This window comes from Chrysochloris asiatica, unplaced genomic scaffold, assembly GCF_000296735.1.
Source record: "Chrysochloris asiatica unplaced genomic scaffold, ChrAsi1.0 scaffold00021, whole genome shotgun sequence".
Taxonomy (NCBI): Eukaryota; Metazoa; Chordata; class Mammalia; order Afrosoricida; family Chrysochloridae; genus Chrysochloris; species Chrysochloris asiatica.
Genome location: NW_006408539.1, coordinates 9415995 through 9430230, shown reverse-complemented (window position 1 = coordinate 9430230; position 14236 = coordinate 9415995). Strand labels below are relative to the sequence as shown.

The 14236-nt window shown below is 41.2% G+C and overlaps 1 protein-coding gene across 2 annotated transcripts in view; it reads right to left on the bottom strand.

Moving 5' to 3' along the window:
* Positions 1 to 14236, bottom strand: part of WDR7 (WD repeat domain 7) — a 425218-nt gene that overhangs the window by 334362 nt on the left and 76620 nt on the right. The gene's annotated exons all lie outside the window — the stretch shown is intronic.

Below are 14236 nucleotides of genomic sequence, written 5' to 3'. Positions count from 1 at the left end.
TTCAGAAATATTTTCAGAAGGGACCAGCCACTGGAGAAGAATATCATGTTTGGTAAGGTAGAGGGTCAGAGAAAAAGAGGAAGACCCCCAACGAGGTGCACTGGCCAAGGAGCAGCATCAATGAACTCAAGCGTGGCAACAGTAGTGAGGATGGTCCAGGATCAGGCAGTGTTTTGTTCTGCTGGACATAAGGTTGCTATGGGCACCTACCAACAACAACCATTTTACCAAGCATGATGTCCTTCTCCAGGGACTGGTCCCTCCTGATAAAATAAATGTACAAAGTATGAGGCACAAAGTCTCACCAACCTGCCCTCTAAGGAGCATTCTGACTACACTTCTTTGGACGCAGATTTGTTCAGCTTTGGACGCAGATTTGTTCAGCTTGCAGTCCATAGTATTTTAAATATTCTTCTTTAACACCATAACTCAAATACACCAATTCTTCTACAGTCTTCCTTATTCACTGTGCAACTTTCACATGCAAATGAGGCAACTGAAAATACCATGGCTTGGGTCAGGCGCACCATAGTCCTCAAACTGACATTTTTTGCTCTTAAACTCTTTTAAGAGATCTCGTGCAGCACATTTGCCTAATGTAATACACATTATTTGACTTCTGGACTGCTGCTTCCATGAGTGTTGATGGTTGATCTTTGACAACTTCAATCTTTTCTCCATTTATATGGATGTCATTTACTGGTCCAGTGGTGAGGATTTTTGTTTTCTTTACACTGAGGTACAACCCAGACTGAAAGCTGTTGTCTTTGATATTCATCAGCAAGTATTTTAAGATCTCTTCATTTTCAGTAAGCAATGTTGTACCATCTGCATGTTGCAGGTTGTTAATGAGTCTTCCTCCAATCCTGATGCCACATTCTTCTTCATATAATCCAGTTTCTCGAATTACTTGCTCAGTATACACTTGAATAACTATGGTTTAAGAATATAAACAACCCTGGTTTCAAATCACTGATTTTTAACCACTCAGTATCCCCTTGATTTGTTTGAATGACTGCCTCTTGGTCTACGTACAGGTTCCTCATGAGCGCAATTAAGTGTTCTGAATACCCATTTTTCACAATGTCATCCATAGCTTGTCCTGATCCACAAAGTTGAGAGGGTTTGCACAGTCAATGAAGCACAGGTAAACATCTTTCTGATATTCACTGCTTTCAGCCAAGACCCATCTGACATCATCAATGAGATCCTTCATTCCAAGTCCTCATCTAAGTCTGCCCTGAACCTCTATTTGCTTCATCATTTACTTCATTATGGGTTTTCTACTAGTATCAATATTTTAAAGTATGATTTGCCAAAAACTAGAAAGGAGCAAATATGAATCCTACTGTTAAATCACATATTCAGAAGCTCTACTCCCGATTTTGCCTTTTAGATGGCACTTCGCTCTCACTAGTTTTCACTTGCTGGTGAGGAGGAAAAGCTGGGCTGCAGAGCCAAGGCTGAGTCCTAGTGGTCCTCACAATTCCCTGGCTAGCTCAACTCTAGCCAACTTCACTCCACTCCAGTTTAGCCAATCATTCCAGTGGTGTGCGCCAGGATCTTTTCCCTACCTCAGAAACCTTGGCTGCTAACATCCCCAACCTGGCGACAGTCCCACTGCACCTCCTCTTCAGTGGTTCCCAAATCCAGAAAACTGTTCGAATTCCTGATGCAAAGGTCACGCCCGGGATCAGTTAAACCAGGTCTGCACGTGGAAACCGGGAAGCACTCATTTTTATAGATCCTTCCTGTCTACCGTCTATGATTTGAATCTGCAGCTGTGGAAATCACTGTCAGACTTTTAGCTCCTGAATCCCACAGATTTTTCAGAGACTATCAGCCTCTCCTATCTCCCTTTCTCACTACCCAGCCTAGACTTTCTGGGTAATCATAGGAGTCAAGCTCTCAAATTACAGTCAAGTCCCTTTTACCTTTGAATTACAAAAGTGCAAATCTGCAACAGTGATAGCACTTACCTTCTATTTACCCTACATCTTTTTCTACAACTAATTACCTCCTGTTACTACTACACAGTCACAAGTGAGCCTCTTACTTACTGGTAGCCCCTATTTTCTTCCCCTTTGAGCCCTCTGCAAGCCATTTAGCCCTGGTCAGACACCCTCCTCAGTTGCCCCTGCACTCTTTCCCTGCAGACAATCTGCCCTCCTCCTTGGAGAAATCGGAAGGCTTTAGGATGTCTTTTTCAGTGCCCATCCAGAAACAAATACCTATCCTTCTACTCTTTACTCTCCGATAGTCAGATTTCCTTCTCCAGGTCAAAACCAGACGCCTTCCAACTGCTTTGAAAACTGCAAATGTCTCAACTCTCACTCACTTCTCTCCTCTCCTTAGCTTCACCTTTCCCTCTCACTGGCTCTTTAGTCTCAATCCTCAAATATTCTCAATTGTCTTTAAAACATTCTCTTTCTCTCAAGCAGCACTTTATCCTGCCCTCATACAAACCTTTCAAAAGGAATCAACACTTGGTATGTCTACTCTCCTACTTCTCATCTGCTCTTTAGTTCAATATGACCAAACTTGGGTCCCCAACGTCACGAGTCTTGAAAAAGGATACTAATAACCCCGTTGACAAACACATTTCAGTCCTTCTAATACCTAACATCTACTGCAGCTGAAGGAGTCCTGGTGTGGCACTGGGGGTTAATGCGTCAGACTGCAAAGTCGTTTGAACTGCGAGGTCGGTGGTTCAAGCTCACCAGCTGCTCCTTGGAAACCCTACACAGGGTCAACTGTGAGTTGGAATCAACTTGATGGCACTTAACAACAACAACATTGCAGCTGAAAACTCTTGATTCCTTGTCTTTGAAGGTCAGTGCCTTCTGCTGGTTTCCAGCATGTACCTCACACCACTACTTCCCCAATGCTTTCTGCCCCTAGAGGCTACCTCAGGCCATTTGCTGTCTCTGGATGATCTCATCCACTTCCATGGTTTTAAGTACCATCTGTAAGTTGGAGATTCCACAATCTGTGTATCCATCACCAAAGCCCTCCCTCCAGCTTCATACCCTTAAATTGCACTGCCTGACAGGCATCTCCGACACAGACATCCCTTAGGAGCCTCACACTTTCCAACTTATTGTCATCTCCTACAAAACTGTTCTTATGCTCAGAATCACATTCAACAGAGGCACTTTCTATTAATCATCCAGTCAGAAACCTGTGAGGCAACTTTCCATCCCGAACCATTCACTGGATCCTACAGCACAGAACTCACAAACAGCCCTGAGTCTGAACTCTCTCCCTCAGGATTCCTTCCACTGCACCAAAGGGCTGACCAGATTCCTTGATCTAACTTCTTAAACCTAGCTTCGTTAGAGGCACGAAAGCATCCCAGCTGAATGCACTTGTGATCTTAACACTCACCGTTTGAAAACTCTTCAATAGCTCCTCTTTACCTACCCAATAATTTCCAAACCGTGTTCCAAAGAACTATAAGGATTCCGTAGAGATAACAAGAGTTGGCAGTTGGAGGTGTGGGTGGTGAAGAGAGATGAAAATGAGGTCAAAGTGAGAAGCTGTATGTATCCTCCTGGCCACCACTTCAACTTCATCCAGGGAACATTCCCTCTTACCTGTTTCACACTCACCATTTCAAACAGAAGTCCCTGTGAGGAAAGAATTTTAATGCTCCTTTTTACAAAAAAGTGTGAAAACCATTGACTGAAAAGATGAAACTTGAGCACCTTCATGATACACAAGGACTGCCCTCACTTTTCACCACTGCCTGTCTCCCAGCTGCAACTCCAGCAGTGCTGAACACATTCCTCTTCACCATCCACTCTCCTCAGAAGGCCCCTCTGTAACCTGCCTCCCGGCATCACCAGACTATGGTCTACCCATCCATTCTCCAGGTTCGCATGAGACTGCCTTCCTCCAAAAAGCCAACCCTGATCACCGCAGTCTAGGGCAGGTTTCCGCAGGATAGCTTGCATTTCTTGGCCCACTTAGCACCCTGTATCACAGCACTATTTATATTTCCTGGCGGTAAATATCCTGTCTTATCCATTTGGGCTCTCCAGGGCCTAAAGTAGTACGTAGTAGAAAGAAATGTTTACTGAACTAGACTGATTCGATTATTTTCTAACAAAGGCTATAAAAAGTCAAGAAGTTTGAAAATCTTTTATATGGTCTACAAAAGAGCAGATTTTACAAGTCTATCAGAAGAAATTATTTCTTCTCCAAAGTACTGAAATATTAATATTTGGCCACAAATATTTATACTTCTATAAAGTTTCTTCACAATGCCTTTCCATTCTTAAATAAGAGTTAAATATAAAGTATAAGACAGAAGGGTTGGAAAGATGTGACTGCTGAGGTCAGAGGGTTTAATTTACCAACAGCTTCTATTTTCTCAGCAGTCAAGGATTTGTTATGACGATGGTCAAATAAATTTCTCCTTTGCGGTCTCTCATATATATATTCTACAACAAAGTTTCTTCTCTAGTACAGATTGTTTGTGTAAATGTATTCCCAGGGGAAAAGAAACCAATTGTGAATTTAAAGCCATCACTGAACAAGATAGGCATTTTTCTTGACTCAGAATAATATGACTATTGTATTTAAGATAAACTATGAATTAAGCTCTTCAATTCATTGAATAGCTATTCTATGCAAGGCACAGAACCAATAAGGCACTACAACTATGGGGTTTGCTACATTTCAGGGAAGGTAATTTGTTATTTGCTGATGGTATACAAAGATCACAACAAAGCACAACCACATGCTCATTCAAATATTCTTAAAATGGGAAAAGGACAAAAACTCTGCACTCACCAACAATTTAATACATACAAATGAAATATTTAGTTACTTTTGAGAGATCCTTAGTGGAGTAATTGGTATTTGTAACCTATGTTGTTGTTGTTAAGTGTTGTCAAATGAGTTCCAACTCATAGCAACGCTGTGTAGGGTTTCCAAGGAGAAACTGGTGGCTTTAACCTTTCAATCATCAGTGCTTATCTTACACCACCAAATTTCCAAAGAATTCATCCAAAACTCCATGAAATAGCCACACAACTCCAAGAACACCAACACACCTTTGCACATAAAGAAGGGCATGTCTCATAACTCACAGATGGTGCACTTCCCTACAGAGTAACAGGCTAAAGAAACTGAAGCAAATGTGAAGAAAGAATAAGAAAGAGCAACACTATAAGGACATCACACATTAAGGGCATATGAACAATTTTTACAGAGATGAGAAGGATGAGTGATTCATTTAATATGATGCCTGAGCTGCAGAAGGGAAGACAAGAGGAAGAAATGAGGAAAGGAAGGGGTGGAAGGAGAGAAAAAGGGGAAGCATGAGAGGGAGGCTAGCTTGTCTACCTGCCTCATGGACTGCCATGGATTTACTTGCATTCATGATACTACTAACTAACGTAATAATTGATGGCCAGAACTCGACCAAGCTACTTTAACCACAGAGAGCTCTGGTAGTGGAGTAGATTACAAGCTGGGCTGCTAATGGTCAGCAGTTTGAATCTATCAGGAGTTCTGCAGGAGAAAGATGAGGCATTCTACTCCCTTACAGATTCACAGCCACTGAAATCCTGTAGAGGGTGCTATGGTTCAGAACCAAGTCAGTGGTACACAACACCCTCACCACCACCCACTACTACTCGACCTACCTATCTATACCTAATCAATTCATTTAAATTTTTAAATGTTACCTTAATTGCTCCCAGTTTCTCAAATTCTCATTCTCTAGAAGTTTCAGGTAATTGTAATTTCTGTTTCTACTAACAGACAAACGATAGAGAAGTAGTGGCAAATCTATCAATCAATTGCTTACTGTAGAATTTAAATTCGCTCTGACTAACCACTTTGTTATGAGCTTGTGGGATACAGGCAAAAGGTAGGTAACACAGGAGAAAAACTCCAACTCAGTCTGAGTTGCTGCAACCCCTCACCTGCCTATAGAACCCAGACATTGGAAGTACACGTTCTTAAAGTCACATCCCACCCGTGTTTTTAACTGGCCCAGGAAGAGAAAAATCATATTTTTTTCCAAGATGTGCTTCATCTAGACCAGTTCAAGCAACATATAATTAAGACAAAGAAAATGAATGTTGAATACAATTTCTCCTTAACTAATTCATTGCACTGAATTTTATACCTAACATCAAGAATATAAGAACTCAAATTCTGGGATAATCATGGCAGTGAGGGCAACCTAGTTATTGGATTCTCCCAAATAACCACAGGAAAGGAGACAGAGCAATAGATAACAAAGCCCAAACCCCTGATAACATTGTCAACAGAACAAAGTGACCAAGTATCCCATGAGTACCCACATTCAAGGGGGAGGGGATTGGGGGGGTTGTGGGTGAAAGCAGAATGTTATCAGGCATCTCTGTGGAAAAGAGAGGGAAGAAAGGAGGCATCTGACAGATCTAACCACAGGAAAGCCCCAAAATAGCTAACAGATATTTACCAGCAAACCCTTGAGCCAAGTGGAAAACAACAGGTGGAACTGGGAAGGTGTTAGCCATTAAAATGGCAAGTGAGTGAAGCCCATAATAAAATGGTCTGGAGGGGTTGGTCCATCAGAGCCCCCGTGCACTTTGAACGCTGATGTACCGGGGCTCCATTCTGGGAAAGGGCCCACAGTGAAGAGAAATGGCCAGGAATGTAATGAAAAGTGACAGGTACTACAGGGGAGGTAGGGGGTGGGGGAGGAGGGAGAGGGGCAGTGCCAGGAAATCTCCAGAAGGAAAGCATGTGAAATCAAAACGCAGAAGCTATGAGAAGTCAGAAAAGCTATCTGAGGAAATCATTTCCAAAAAAAAAAAAACAGGAAAAATAATTTCACAAAAACTGAGCAGCCAAGAAGTATTGTCAAATTCCATTTAAAATTACTTTAGGAAAACGGAGACTAAGAACAGGGGTGGGAGAGGCAGTAAGATGTTCACAAACCACATCAAAATGAATGTACTATTTTAAACCAAGCTAAAAAGGAACCTAAAAGGATTTATAATAAGAAAGGATTCGAAGGAAGAATTAGAAAAGCTCCAAATGAAGTGACGTAATTTAATAAAGTATTAGAATGAAAGAAAACATCACTTTAGAAATGAAGTTTCCCCTGGAAGAAAAACAAGAGACAATAAACACAATAGTAATGACTTAAGAGAAACAAGGCGAAAAGAAGAAAAAAATGTTTAAATCAAAAAGAAATGAGGTAGCCTCATGGAAAGAGAAAGGCTATGTGCTGGCAGCCAGGAGGCAGGCTTGCAGAATGTGCCCTTGCATTGTTGAAATGATTATCTATATCAGCAAAAAACAACAACAGAGGGAATAGATGCAAATACTGTTGAATGGTGATGCCTGGGGAAGGGGGGTTGTAGTCATTGCAATGAAACAAAATACAGTAGGAGGAGTGCAAAACTGATGTTCTCACATGTAAACTATCACTTAATTCACAATAAGACCTTTAAAAAAGAAACGAGAAATTAGGCTCCTTCCACTATGTAGGAGATGAACTCTATGGGAAAATGGTTAGAAGTGGGAAGGAGATTGGTTAGATACAGACGGCGGGGATGAGCAGATAAATTAACACACTGAAAACATTGGAAGTGAGCGTTCTCAAAGTTTCAGAGGAGAGTTACAAATATGGTAGGAGGAGGGGGATGAGGAAAGGCTAGGATAAACACTACAGTTTTGCATTAGAATTGAAGGTTGTCATGTTAATTCAAGTCTTGGAATATACTTAGGTAGTGAATTATTTAACATCTCTTCTAGCCTTAGTCTTTTTAACTCCCATCAAACAACTCTTTTCCTGACAGCACCAAGGTAAGAGAAGATGGGAGAAGATATTGATAAGATGGCATGTTTCAGCTGTAGATATTAACAGAGTTCATTGTGACTGAAAACTTGGAAGCCTAATGTGGGTATAAAATGAGCTGTCTCAGAAGCAGGAAGGGGGATCTCACTACCATCAAAGAAGAGGAGCCCAAAGTGGAGTCCGTCCCTTGGACCCTGCTCACTGAACCTCTTTGACCCAGGGACAGAAGGCTGTGACACCAGAGTGACAGAGAAGCAACAAGAACAGAACAAAAAGCCAGAGTACAAGAGAGCAGTGGACTTCCCAGCCCGTGGAACAAGTAAAGCCCAGTGACTTTGGGCAGGAGACTTGTCTACAGAGTGGGGTACCTCGGGGACTAAATTGGGGAAGCTGGAGCCATAGAGCTAAAGTCAAGGGCCTTAAGGCTAAAAGTTTCTGGTGGACTTGTGTGTCCTGTGGTCATTTATGAGTAGCCCTAGAAGAACTTTATAAAGCCTTCCTACCGGCATGGCTGAAAAGAAACTGTCCTAACTGAAAGAACTGTAACCTAAACATTTCTACCTCTGAACTGTAACCTGTTACCTCCCCTAATCAACCCCGTAACTGTGAATATGGTGTCTCAGTTCTGTGTGGCCATAACAACGAATTGTTGACGCTCGATGAGAACTAGAGAGTGCTGAGGGAGAGATGGTCGTTGCCATTTTGGACAGGTAGATATAGAAACACTTAAAATGAGAAGTGTGTTTGTGTATGTGTGTATGTATCTAAACATGCATCTGTTCTCTAGGTCTGTCCACTGAGACAATCTGGAAGCAATGTCATTCCACGAGCAATGAGTGCATGGACCAGCCAGCGCTGCGTTTCTAATTACTGTTCTCCACTTAAGGGAATCATCTGTAACCTAGGCACTCAATAAAAGTTTATTGCCAATGGGAATTATGGACTAATCTTTGTGATCATTTAGCAGGCAGGAAGAAGACCAGAGCAGGAACACAGTTACAAGCTAGACTCCAGAGCAAACGATGTGATTACAAGCCAAGGAAAGAACTAGTTATGGAAAGAACGCCACAGAAGTTGGGGATGAAAACTCCTGCGTCAAGATCATTGGTTTTGGCAGTTAAGATATAGTCTAACACTTGTTTTAATGGAGAACTTGAAGCACGTGTCAGATTTGGGGTAGGGCATTGTTGTTGTTAAGCGCTATGGAGTTGATATCAACTCACAGAGACCCTGTATAGGGTTTCTGAGGCTGTAAATCTTAGAGGCAGCAGAAACCCTCATCTTTTTCCATGGAGCAGCTGGTGGGCTCAAACCGCCAACCTTGTGCTTCGCAGTCCAGTCTTATAGGAAGGGCAAAACTAAATACAAAAAGATGAGCTTAAAGGTGTAACCTCAGAAAAGATCATGGACTAGCTAAGTGACAGGCAGAGGCAGAGAGAATACTTGGAGATTTGAAAAGGCAATAATGACAAAACTGAGAGATGGCAAGATGAGGAAATTAAAGGCATCCAAATTTGCAAAGGAAAAGCAAAACTCTATTTGCAGATGATATGATCGTAGACATAGAAAATCCTAAAGAATCACCACAAAAATTATTGGAGCTCACTGAAAGACTCAGCAAAAGTGGAAGGGTACAAGAGCAACATACAAAAAATCAGTTGGATTCCTTATCCTAATAAAGACAACTCTGAAAAGGAAATCAAGAAAACAATACTATTGCAATAGCCACCCAAAAGATGAAATACTTAGGAATAAACCTAACCAGAGATACAAAAGACATATACAAAGAACACTACTAAACACTAGTACAAGAAACCAAAAGACCTGGTTTCAATGGCTGGATGATCAGAACTCAACTAGAAAAAGAAAGAAGAGGAAAAAAAGAGTAGTAATCTGATAAAATTTGATGAACTTGACCTACACCTGTGGATGCAGTAGCTCAAAAGAGGGAACAAATTTTTACAGCAAGGATCATTCCCATCCCCTCGATACACACAGTAGACAGGGATGGGCAACCTGGACACTGGATAACCAAAATGGTGGGCTACAAAGGCAAGAAGTGACTGGCTTACAAGCTTTCAAGAGGGAGCCTAGATCCAGAGGGTGTTGGAGGAAGGCAGAATCTCCACTAAGTAGTATCCAATCTGTCTGGGTGGGGCTGATGAAAGGAAATGGGGATGGCACTCATGTGGCACAATAGTAAATAATTGCTATCAGGACTGACTGTGAGGGTTGGAAATGTAAAGGTAGATGTTTTGGAGCAAAAGGAGGGGAATGATTGACTTTGCAGGCCAGGAGCGGGGAGGTCCGTGGGACCAACAAGGGAGAAGAACAGAAGGCAGGAGCCTACCCAGAGAAGCAGTGATACTAGAGATGGAGGCAGAGATGATGACGTGGAGAAACGGAGAGGCTGGGGACTCTAGACTTAGAAAGGAAGAGGGGCTGTGTGCTGAAGACCAGGGGGAAGGCTTGCAGGGTATACCCTTTGGTTGGTTGATGATTCATGGAGGGGATTATAACCATGGCAATGAAATGATATACACTAGGATGAATGTAAAGCTAATGTTCTCCCATGTAAACTATCACATAATTCACAATAAAACATTTTTTTAAAAAGGTAGAAGCCATGACAATTTAATCTGATCTGACAAGAATTCAGCCTTGAGAATTACCAGAAGATTATTAAGTAGATTTAAATATACTGTGATTAACAATGAACTGCTCCTTAAGTGTGTTACTGTACTTTTCTGTCCTCATGAATCATCTTTTTCAGCTTTAAGTCATTAGAACTAAACACTGATTTTTTTAAAACAGTCCTCCAAATTTCTAGATAATAGATATAAAACTGCTATCTGAAAAAGAATGAAGCCTTTAAATATGTGTTTCTTTCAAATGAATAAAATAATATTATCCTAATATTCTAAAAAAAAAAAAGAAACCAACAGAGACTCACAAAAATGAAATCATATGTCATACTCATGGATAGGAAGACAACATTGTGAATGCAATTCCAATCCAGATTCCAACATCATTCTTTAAAGAGATGGAAAACTGTATAAGGGAAGGAAAGAGACCTTGGATAAGCAAAGCATTACTTAAAAAAAGAAGAAGAAAACTGGAGGCCTCTCACTTCCCAAATATCAAAATCTACTACACAGCCACATTAGTCAAAACAGCCGGGAACTGGGAAGGGAAATAATGTTAAGGTGGTTGATTGACTTATGGATATTGGCTTCCCCTGCCTAATCTAACATAAAATAGACATTTAAGTGGGCTAGAAAGGAATATTGGGAAATATAATTACAGAAATCTTGTATGCCTGTCTTCAGCCTATAACTGATTGGATTAGCTAAAAGGGGTACTAGAATTTTCCCAGGGAAATAGATGTCTTGTTAAGCCTTTGTGGAGTATGGTGCCTTAGGTAGAATCCTCAACCCCACCTAGAACTTTCTGAGGTGGGCCAATCCTACTTGAAAGGACATGTGGACCAACCCAGACGGAGTGGCTAGAAGAACACAAGATAGTTCTTAAAAGAAGGACCAGCAGGCACAACAACAACAACAAAAAATCAGACTGGCTATTACAAGATCAAGCAAGCTGTTCTCCTGGAAGCCATCAGGGCAAGAAAAGTCAGCACATCAGGGTAAAGCCCCTTCCCAAGACTGAAACTCAAAAGGAACACACGAGCCAACTTGTAAGCTTGCTGGTGACCACCCTGGTCTATGTGTGAGCGGAAGTGAGGGAAATGCAACAATGAAGACATGGGCTGAGTTCCACAGACATTTGTGGATCTTGAGAATAGAGAGGGAAGAGGAAGGTCTGGCTGAAGTTTAGAGAGACTTGTGAACTCCCGAGTCCATGAACACTGACCTAATCAATGAGGGCTAGAATTGAAATTAAACGGGCCAGCTGGTCTGAAGTAGGGGGAAGCATGTAAGAGCACCCAAACTTACAGATGGTACCCATTTGACCTAGCTTGGATGGTTTGCTGAACAGAACTCAACCAGAGAAAGATACAATTTGATACAGTAAGCAAGTGTAATTTGCTACAATTTGATGAACTGGACCTTTGCTTATGGATGTTGTTGTTCAAAATTCCAATCAAAAGGGAAGAGTTCTTCGTATCAAGGATCAAGCATGTCCCCTCAGTAGATAGGGATGAGCAACTTAGACATTGGCTACCAAAAAAAGGGGGTGGGGGTAGGTGTGTGATAAAGGCATAAAGTGTCTGGCTTACAAGCTTTCAAGAGTGTGCTTAGTTTCAATGAAGGGAATAATGTAGAATCTCCACTGAAGAGTTTTCCTCTTGTCCAGATTGGTCTGGTGAAAGGGAATGGGGGAGGAAGGAGATAGAATTCTTTTGATTAAATAGTGAGTAACTGTTATCATAACTAATTACGATTGTTACAACTGTAAATGTAGAAGATGTGAAACAAAAAGAAGGAAGTAGTTAATCTTTCATTTCAGGAAGGGAGGATCCTAAGACCATCAAGAGGGAAGAGCATGAGTAGAGCCTGGGATCCAAATCAGAAAAGCAGAGACAGTAGAGATGGAAGCAGAGGCGACGGCATAAAAAAATAGAGCAGCTGAGGACTCTAGAACCATGGATTGAGAAAGGCTATGTGCCTGCAGAAAGGTGGCTGGCTTGCAAAACGTACCCTTAAAACATTTAAATGAATATATAGTTTCTGTGTGTTTTGTGTACATCAAAAAAAAAAAAAAGGTAATTGAGGCAAATACTGTTAATTGATGGTACATGGAGGAGATTGTAATCATTGCAATGAAACAAAATATGATTTGTTGAGTGTAAAACTAATGTTCTGCCCTGTAAACTATCAACCCAATTTACAATAAAAACTTAAAAGAAAGAAAGAAAGAAAACAGCTTGGTACTGGTACAACAAAAGATACATATATCAGTGTAACAGAAATGAGAAACCAGGAGCCAATCCATCCACATACAGTCAGCTGATCTTTGACAAAGGGCCAAAAAAACATTAAATTGGGAAGACATACCCTCTTCAACAAATGATGCTGGCAAAACTGGAAATCCATTTACAGAAAAATGAAACAAGGCACATATCTCATACTATATACGTAAACAAACTAAACAAGAATTAAAGACCTAAGTGTAAAATGTAGAACTACACAGATAATCAATGAAAAAACAGGAACAAAAGCTTAGGGGTGCTGATACGTGGCATAAATATCCTGTGAAACATAACTAAACACACACAAACAGCAGGAAAAAAAAAAATGACGGTTGTTGTTCTTAGGTGCCATCGAGTTGGTACCGACCCATAGCAACCTTATGCAAATTAGAATGAAACACTGCCCAATCCTGGGCCAACCTCACTGCTGCTGCCACGCTTGAGTCTATCGATGCTGCCAGTTGGCCAATCAATCTCATTGGGGGTCTTCCTCTTTTTCTCTGACCCTCCAGCGACTAGTCCATCCTGACAATATGTCCAAAGTATGAGAGACGAAGTTTGGCCATCTTGGCCTCTAAGGAGCACTCTGGCTGCACTTCGTCCAAAACAGATCTATTGGTTCTTTTGGTAGCCCATGGCACTTTCAATATTCTCCTCCAACACCATAACTCAAAAGCATCAATTCTTCTACGGTCTTCCTTATTCACTGTCCAGCTTTTGCATGCATATGAGGTTGTTGCAAATACCATGGCTTGGGTCAGGCACACTTAGTCCTCAGGCTGACATCTTTGCTCTTCAACACTTTAAAAAGGTCTTGCGCAGCAGATTTGCCTAATGCAATATGTTGTTTGATTTCTTGACTGCTGCTTTCATGAGTGTTGATAGTTGATCCAAGAAGAATGAAGTCCTTGTCAATCTTTTCTCCGTTGATAAGAGTGTTGTTTATTGGTCCAGGGGTGAGGATTTTTGTTTTCTTGCAATTGAGATGTACTCCACAGCGAAAGTTGTGCTCTTTGATCTTCATCAGTAAATGTTTTAAGTCTTCTTCATTTTCAGCACACAAGGTTGTATCATCTGCATGTCACAGGCTGTTAATGAGTCTTCCTCCAATCCTGATGCCACGATTTTCTTCATATAACCCAGTTTCTCAGATTATTATTAATAATCCAAGATGACTTTGGCCTCCTAAAAATTAGACACTTACTCCGAAAGAGTTAAAAAGAGAGCCCACAGACTGGGAAATACTTTTGGCAATGACATATTATACATGCATTGACTACTCTCTAAGATTTATAGGAAGCTGCTCTGGTAGCGTAGTGGTTACGAATCAGGCTACAAACACAAGGTTTGCAGTTCACAACTACCAGCTGTTGCGTGGGAGAAAGATGCGACTTTCTGCTCCCGTAACGATTTACAGCCTCGGAAACGCTGTACAGGGTCGCTATGAATCGGAACCGACTCCACGGCACATAACAACAACAACAACAATAATACCTCTA